Source organism: Coturnix japonica, chromosome 15, assembly GCF_001577835.2.
Source record: "Coturnix japonica isolate 7356 chromosome 15, Coturnix japonica 2.1, whole genome shotgun sequence".
Classification (NCBI taxonomy): Eukaryota; Metazoa; Chordata; class Aves; order Galliformes; family Phasianidae; genus Coturnix; species Coturnix japonica.
Genome location: NC_029530.1, coordinates 10,827,623 through 10,836,498, shown reverse-complemented (window position 1 = coordinate 10,836,498; position 8,876 = coordinate 10,827,623). Strand labels below are relative to the sequence as shown.

General features: G+C 43.2%; 1 long non-coding RNA gene across 1 annotated transcript; it reads left to right on the top strand.

Annotated features, from left to right (window-relative positions):
* The first annotated feature begins 318 nt into the window (after positions 1–318).
* Positions 319–5,498, top strand: LOC116654114. Its single transcript, XR_004309038.1, has 2 exons — positions 319–486; positions 4,167–5,498. It is a non-coding gene; the product is annotated as an uncharacterized LOC116654114 (long non-coding RNA).
* Positions 5,499–8,876: the final 3,378 nt, after the last annotated feature.

The following is an 8,876-nucleotide window of genomic DNA, read 5'->3' as shown; positions in this document are numbered from 1 at the left end:
TTGCCCAAAGACTCCATTTTTTCACCTAGGTGATGGCAAGGACCCCCTCCAAGCCAAACTTTCCCCCCTCTGCAGCTCCCATTCCACTTTTGGTTGTACAGCACCAAGGGCTAAGCCTCCTGAAATGAGCCCTTTCTGCTCAGAGAAAAGCCCCATCTCTGGCTGAGGGCAGACAATTCCTCCTTCCTGAGGGCACTCTGAAGCTGCACACTGCCTAAACACAGCAAATATTTTGTTGTTGTTTTTTGTTTTCCCCTCCTTCTCACTGCCTACAGAGCCAAAGGGTCTGTTTGTTTTCCTCTTAGTTATCAGAAAGGTTTATTTGCGATTGCTTGAGAGGGGGAAAAAACCCTCTGTAGCTACAGGCAGACAAGCTCAGTGCTCAGAATCATAATGGCTAGAGCCTGCAGGCCCATATGCTTGCCATCCTGCGAGGTGGAAGGCCAGCTCCGATCATCTCCAGCTGCTCAGGATACAATTGATCAGGTATGGCTGAATGTCAGAAAATGGGGTCAGGTTGGCTGGGGGCTGCGGCGGGCAGGGGAATGGGCAAGGAGCTATTTAAAGCGTATGGCAGAACTGGGATTGTTCCTCTTTGGAGATGTCAGGGCTGCAAACACAGACACATACACAGTCCCTGAAGGGAGGGAGGGAGGTTATATTTTCCCTGTCAGCTGCTATAGCATCTTCTGAGCTCCATGAGAGAATGGACTAAGCTTTCATACTGCACTGAATAATTTCTGCATTTTTAGGCTCCTATTTCATTCTCCCCAATGAATTAAGACCTAGGAATTCAGCTTGTTTGTTGTTTCTTTTGTTACTGAATATCCATGAAAAGCTCAATGTCCCTGAGAACTAATTAGGTATTAACCCTGCATTATTGCTGCATATCAGCCATGGAAACATGCCATTCAGATAAATCTCCTTGAAACATGGAAATACCGAGTGATCAGGTGGAATGGCTAAAGAATAAGTTAAAAAATATAGGGTTTCTGACACAGGAAAGGAAATAAAGAAGGAAGTGTTTCTATTGAAAGCAACTACATGGTATTCTTGTATACAATTTCCTGAAGTGATCAACAAAATTAGCAGATAGGAACAAAACTGTTTGCAAAAAACAACCAAAAACCCAGTAAGGTCTCAGCTACCACTAGGAACTGTCTGGGAGCTATAGAGTCCTACTCTAGGCTAACGTGTACATTTTCCACTTGTTTTGTGCTTAGCACCTCTCCCTACCCTCAATGTCTTTGTGAAAGACAATTTTGGAAGATCACCATGTTGCACCTTCAAATCTGAATCCAAGACATGGGAAATAAGATTGCACTCGTGCAGCCTTTCCCTGCTGCAAAAAGCTACGTGTCCCTCTCCTAGGCCTTAGTAGAGACAGCAGAGATCCCAACCCTAGTGGCAGGGGATGCAGCACCCTACAAGTTGGGTGTTTCTACAACACTATATCAGCATAGACAAACACTGACTTAAGGCAACACACTACTGAACCAAAATATTTTGATTTGATAAGACAAATTCAACAGCTGTTTAGACTTCAGCTGGCCAGACTCACAATGGATGTTTCCTTTTCAGCTTCCCCTGTTTACCCTCATCCCTGCCATCATTCTGTTTGTCGATGGCAGCCAAATATGTTCCCTTCTCTTACCTCTAAATCCCTTCCTTGAACCTTCAGAGGCCCAGTTCTTACGGATCATCCCCCACTGCTTGCTTACAGGGAGCCAATGCAACAGGACTCTAAACTTCTTTGGGAAATCCCACATGTGGCTTTAACGATAAATTATTATTATAGTGGTTTGCCTTCAGGTTGTTGTACAAGTACTTCCCACAGTCCACTAAGGAAGTAAAAAGCCTTGTTTTAATTGGTAAAGGACTTAAAGAATTCAGTAGGCCTTGCCAAAATGCCCATGTCTACCTATTCCAATAAAATAATCCTGTCCCTGATCACAGCTACACCCAGCCTGCAAGTTCCCTTGAACAAATCACTCTTGAGAGCTCACAGTGGGAGGTCTATTCTCACATCAAATTAAAGCCAGACAGAATCAATTAAAGCAAAAAGGATGGGGTCTGCTGAGATGACAGAAGGCATTTGGGGCAAATGCTCACAGCTGAATGCAGAAGAGATGCCATTGCTCAAGCTTTTTAGCTCCTCCATGGAAGCTGGGGCCCAACAATATGTCTCCAGAGGACTGGTGACTGCTGTTTGCAGTGTTTGTGGTGCCTCATGATGCTGAATAGCAAGAAGAGTAAAGTTTCAGACAAATAGAATAGGATATGAATGGGACACCAAAAATTATCAGAGGAGGGACTTCTAGACACTCCCTTCTATTATTCAGAGGTGACTAATTCCAGTGCAAGCCCTGAAATAAGAACAGAAAATTGTCAAAAAATCCCTACCAAACTCACAGATGGATTTCATTTCTCTGTAAGACTCATTTTCCACAAGAACTGTGTATTTGCACTTACTCCTATAGCCCCCCAGAAATGCCCTCTGATGTTCCAAGGCCATTCCCCTGGGCCTGACTGAAGCCTGCAGGGGCTACAGTAGAGCACTTCAGCCAACACCTTCACCAGCAGTTGGTGGCTTCGTAACTCTAACTCCCTCGAGGCCATACCCTTCTCTTCCTCATCTGGTGTGTTCAGCCTACATGTTGTCCAACTTGTCACCTGCAAGGGAGATCAGGGATCAGCTGGGTGCTGAACATCTCTCAGCTTGGGGCACCTTGAATCAATTCCAGCTCTCCCCACCCACCAAGAAAAGTGTTAACTGGAATAGGAAAAGAACAAGAGAAATAAATTTTCTTTAGAGAGATGCTGACACAGTACCCAGTTAGTGAAGGAGGATTTTTCAGTGCTGTTTTCCTTCCTCTTCACTGTAAATTCTCCAGTGTTCTAATAACAGCCCCCTTATCCCCAGACATCCAGGGGAGTCAAATGCCTCTGCAAGATCCTGAGATCCCCAGCTTCCATTGAGAGCAAGTGTGCAGCATTAGCTCTTCTGAGTTTGTCTGGCTGGGCTGATTTGTGGTGTGAACACACACTAATTATCCATTTAACTTTAGAACTAAGACTCCCAAGAGAAAAAGATTTCAGAGGGGAATTTGGAGTTTGTCAGACTGAAATTATCATCAAGTGCCTAATGTAACTGCTCTGCTTCTCCTTTTCAAGACTTCTTTTCCTCCATCTGACTATCTATTAAAATAGGCAGTATGAATGCTTCCACATCTTTGCCAAACCATGGGTGGTTTTATCCTCTTTTGAAGTCACTTGGGTAAATTCACAACACCCTTATGTCTTCTGGATTTGGCTAGGGAAAAGGAAGGTATCTGTTCAAGAGATATGCAACAAGAGATACTTCATGCCTCTTACACAACGGTTGGCACTCACAGAATATGGCTGAAAACTCAAAGCCTACCAGCACCTTAAGCAATCCTTAAAGATGCTCTGAGCACTAGACTTGAACTGGACTGAATTTTAAATAAGATTAAATCTTAGTTTAAATCTCAATCTAAGCATCAAATCTGGGCTTGTATTTAAAAATAAATCTTCTGGTGGCTGAACAGTTGCAATTATTCAAAAGTCTCTTTAAACAGCCCCTATGGAGTGCTAATCTTGGACACTTTGCTTATGAACATCCAGAGACCAAAAAACCTGTATTTTTGGTATTACCAATTCCAGCATTGCAGGGCAAACCAACCTGAATTTAGCACAATACTTTCCCTGGATTGTTCCCTCCCTGACAGAAAAGACAAGAGACTGACTTTGCTCATGGTTTGGAAAGCTTCCAACTAGTTTAGCAGGGCCCTGTTAAGTGATCAAATACTCTGAAAAGATGTAGGCTGTGCAATTTTTTGCTTTACATAAGATAATAGCTCAACATACTGTCTGTAAAATAAAACTTACTGGGCAGGCTAGGCTACTGAAGGAAGCCTTGGCCTGGGATCTGGGAGACTTGAAGCAGGATTCAGATCACCTGATCAAGTACCTAAACCATGACTTTGTTCAAACACCCAGAATATCCACTCCCAGGTGTTTCCTATTTCAGAAGGTCCTAGATCTCATCAACACCTATTTCAGGATGCAATGCCCTCCCCTGAAGCTGTGTAGAAGCCCTTCTAAGTAGGCAGATTACAGACACAATCCCTTTTTTTCTGTTGCAGTCCAGATCCAGACAGCCATCCACAGTCCCTGACCAGCTAAAGTGCTCTTACAAGGTTTCCAGCTCACCAGAGGACCACATCATGATGCTTATGAACGCAACCAGCTCTCAGTTAATTTGACAAACTGCCTAGGCACCCACATGTCATTGTCTTTGGGCAAGCATCTACACCAGCTTCTGCAATGGCTAAGGCAGGCATGCAAACTCGGTATTACAGTACAAGATTGGACTTCCAATCCTGAATCTGAAACTGTCCTGCTAGATGATTTTGAAGACACTTCATCTCTGAGTGCCTCTCTTTAAAATGTTAAGACAGGTAACATTCACAGTGTAGTAAGACAGCAATTAGTTCTAGGTGCTTGTGAATAAAACATGCTTTACTCAAGACACTAAGAGACTCAACAACAGGGCTGCTAAATGAATCTGAAGACCTACATGATACTGAATAATTTGGCTAAGTTATATGATAATATTAGCTTGTAAAACCAAACAGATATCTTGGTCACTACTGTGACTCCACATAACTAAATTCTTGTTACCAGTAAACAATAGCCCTTCCACTTCTAACAAGAGAACCTGTCTTTAGTCTGCCACAAAACAAACAAATGAACAAAAAAATACCCTGTTAAAATCTTTTTGATGTTGCTACAAGCAATGTGTGAAAAACCTGCCATGGTGACAGCTCTCCCCATCTCCAGAGCCAAGCTCTGAAGACAGCCAATATCATGTGTGTCCACATGTGATGGATCTTACTTGGGCATGAAATTTTCCTTAGTTCTCAAGCAGTGCACAGATGCAGGGTTTGACCAATCTAATGAGCGAACACATACCACTGCCTGGCTGGTTATAAGTGCAAAAAAAGCCAGGAAGGGAATCTGATTGATCCTGTATACCACTTGGTATATTTTTCCACCTTATGCTACAACATCACTACCAGATCTCCTTTACAGTTCTTCTAGAACAGAGAAGAGAATGCTGCAGGCCATTAACTTGAGAAGATCTTTGTTTCCCTCTATAATTTCTCTAGACACAATAAAAGTTATTTTATCAGTAAGAAGTGACTCCAATTTGTTCTTCAGCAGGACAGCTTCTAGAGCAAGTCCTGAAAAGACATAAAGCAAGAGTGTTTGTTTTTGTTTTCTGAAGAGAAACTTCCAGACAAATTCTAAAGCTCTCTAATACTTGTGAAATCTTAAGTAATATCAGAATCTCTTAGAACTCTGAGCTGGAATCAGAGACCATAGCTCTGGACGCCAGAAAATTCCTGTAGTTTTCTGAGAAAGAAAATATTCACATCTCAGTGAAAGAAAAAATAAAGTCACCATCACCTCAACATGGGAAGAATTTCAGCTGATGTAAGCTGCCCTTTGCAGCTCCTTGCAGAGCACTCGTTTCCATTCTGACATCTGCAGGAGCGATTCGCGTTCCTTTGCCCACGAAGCCGCCCGTTTGCACCGGCCCGCGTCGCGCAGCCACGCAGGACCATGGACAGCAGTCCCGTGGCGTGGCACGGAGCTCGGCCGCCCGGTCAGGGAGCCTAGACACCTGGCAGCTTCCAGCCATTTTCAATTAATTACGCTCGGTTAGGTGATGAATTCTGGAATATCTGGAATATCTGGAACCAATTCTGTTCATCCCGAGGTGCTGCAGCTCTCCAGAGAGCACACGTTAGTCCAAGGGATGTCTAGCAATAGGATCAGGAGGATGCATTTTAAACTAAAAGAAGGGAGACTGAAGTTAGATGTTAGGGAGAAATTCTCTACTCAGAGGTCTGTGAGGCTCTGGCACTGCTGCCCAGAGAAGTGTGGGTACCCCACCCCTGGTTAGTGCCCAACGTTATATTGGATAGGACCCAGGGAAGCCTGAGCTGGTGCGGGGGGAGAGGGGGGAGGGGGGTGGCAGGCAGCCCACAGTGGGGGAGGGTTGAACTAGATGAACTTTAAGATCCCTTCCAACCCAGTCTATTCTATGGTTCTATGTTTGCCACTGCTGAGAAGAAAGTCTCAGTGGAACACCTTGATCAGTCTATCTACTGCTTTGCAAACAAAAGCCTGTTCTGATAAGTAGGATGTAATGACTGCATTTAGTGGAACACCTATGAGCCTCTCTCAGCATCCACAGTTACATAGCCCCCAGCTTCCAAGACACTCAGACAACTCCTGTGCAAAGCCAAGTTGTTACACAACCACATACTCTGTTTTCTCTGCATCTCCATTCGTACCTTGTGAATTTACAAAACAGGCAAGAAACAGTGTGATGGTGCCTCATTTGTGTATCAACTATTTTTATACAACTGTATTTAAAACTGTGCCAAACTGGATGCATATACCCTTCCATAAGGAAAGAAGGAAAGGTGTGTTATCTCTGCCTTAGTACAATATCAGTATTGTTTTACCAAGAACCAATTATTAATTATCTCACTTACAAATTTGCACAGCAGACTGTAAGTGGACTATCAACCAAATTTAACTTGCTGCCAGCAGCCACTCGGACAAAGAACACATTACTAAGAATCTACAAGACTCCTATAAGGTTTCATTCTCATTCAGCATCCAAAGTTCAACTTGGAGGATGAGGAAAATGAGAGAAATGGCTAGTGACAGTAAGCCTTGATGGGGTCATGGGCTTTGCAACAGCTTCAACATGCAGGCGGTTGAAAACATCACTCACAAAGTAAAGGGACAGAGGAAAGAAATGAAAAAGGGGGAGGAGAGGGAAGGAAAGAAAAAGGGAAGGTTGATGGACAGTTGGACTTGTTGAGGGTGAAATCAATTAAAGTGCATCAAATCCAGAATTCATGCTTTTTCAAAGTGACAAATATGCGCTGGAAACTGAGAAAGACGAAGGGAAAATAATGTCTTTGACCTCCCAGAGACCGGCTGTTCCTTCCGTCAGAGGAGCCAAAAGTGAAGTGAGATGCGTTCATGATAAATTGTAACAGCCAGGCAGCCACCTTAAAAAAGAACGAGGTGAAAAGGTTACAGAAGGGACCCAAAATGCAAAGAATTCAACCAAACATCAAGATAAATCAACTCAGGCCCTTGTGTATGCGTGCCCAGTCTTCACAGAGCTGCTGCAGCTCATCTCAATTTGTTAGTCTTACTTAAAGTGTAAGAAACATGCACAAACACAGCTTGTTTATCAAAGCTTTTATAAACAGTGTTCCAAAAGATTGACTCAGGAAAGGCTGAGGCCTTTCCAAGCCGAAGGACACCCTGACCACTTTACCTGTGGTGACTGCTAAACAGCTAGTGTAGGTCTTCAGTGCACACAAATACCCCACATTCTGCTCAATTCGGATGAGTTTAAGGTAAAACTTTTCAAGGAGCTACAGACCTCTCTCCTAAACAGAATGGAAAGCAAATATTCTCAAAGATTCAGAAAGGGAAATCTGGGTTTATGACTTATTTTTTCTTGCATTTACAGATAATTTTCTGGCTCTCAGCTTCAAAGCATGATAGAAATGTTAGTCTGCATGAACTGCAGCTTTAGATCTTTTCACTTGCTTGCAAACAGAAAACATTAAATTTGATCATTACTATCACGGAGAACAGTTAAACACAAAGCTTGAATGCCAGAAAATCAGAAAGTACGAGATATCTACTAATAAAATCTGCTTGAAACATTCCTTTAAACATTATCCCCTTCTTGAAAACATGACTTTACAGCACCAATACATATATTTTCAACTCACTATATACCCAAGCAAATGTCAAGGTAAAACTGAACTATACATTAAAAAATGATTCATCTCCCTCAGCACTGACATTTTCCATGTAAAGGAACAACTACATGCACAGTCAACTATGGTTAAAGTTCTCCTCCTGAATCAGTTCTAGCAAAAAGCTCCCCCAGTGGTGCATACAGTACTTAAAGTGATTCAAAGTCAGTCAAAGCAGTCTTTATTTAATGCAATTAATTATGCTTGTTCACATAAGGGAGGGTATACCACCTCCCATTCAGATGCTCATACTTTTACTTCAGACTGACTCCCAGACTTAGAGGAGTTCTGTGATAACTGCTTCTTCTCAAACTATTAGTAATAGTAATTAATCTTACCATAAGCTCTTCAAGTAAAAACAGCCCAAGCCAGATAGACCTCTGCAGAGGTCACAGAAGAAGGCACGCGCACTCTCCTTTCTTGAGCTGTTACTGGCATGGAGGGGACCATAACAGGTAGTTCACAACAGTCCAGACACCATCAGCTGAGCCCTAACACATAGCTGACTGCTCTGTGGATGGTCATGCTTGCATAGTCCTAAGCATGGGAGATGCAGGACATTCCCAGCTGCACTAAGGAATTTCTGATGCCTGGGATCCAAGCTGGCATTGAGAGCTTATTGTTGCAAACACTGGCACCAAGGGGAAGTATGCTCGTATTGACATTGTGGCTGTGAGGAAGCTTAGCTATCAAGTCCAAGCTGGCATCCTCACAACTCTGCCTTCAGAAAGCACTGGTGATCATCTCGCCAACTCCTCCTGACAGATGCCCACCCCACTGTTGCATTCTTCTTCACGACAACCCTTTCTGGATGGTCCATTCCCTGAAACAGCATGATTCTCTCAGGGAGACACGAGTTCACATCAACAAATTCTTCCCGACACTGCCCTGAAGCACTTTCTCTATGATCAGCTATTCAGAGTGATGGGACACACTAGTTAGATCTCTCTGTGTGTTTATCAATCCCTTCTCAGCCATTTTCCTCTGTAA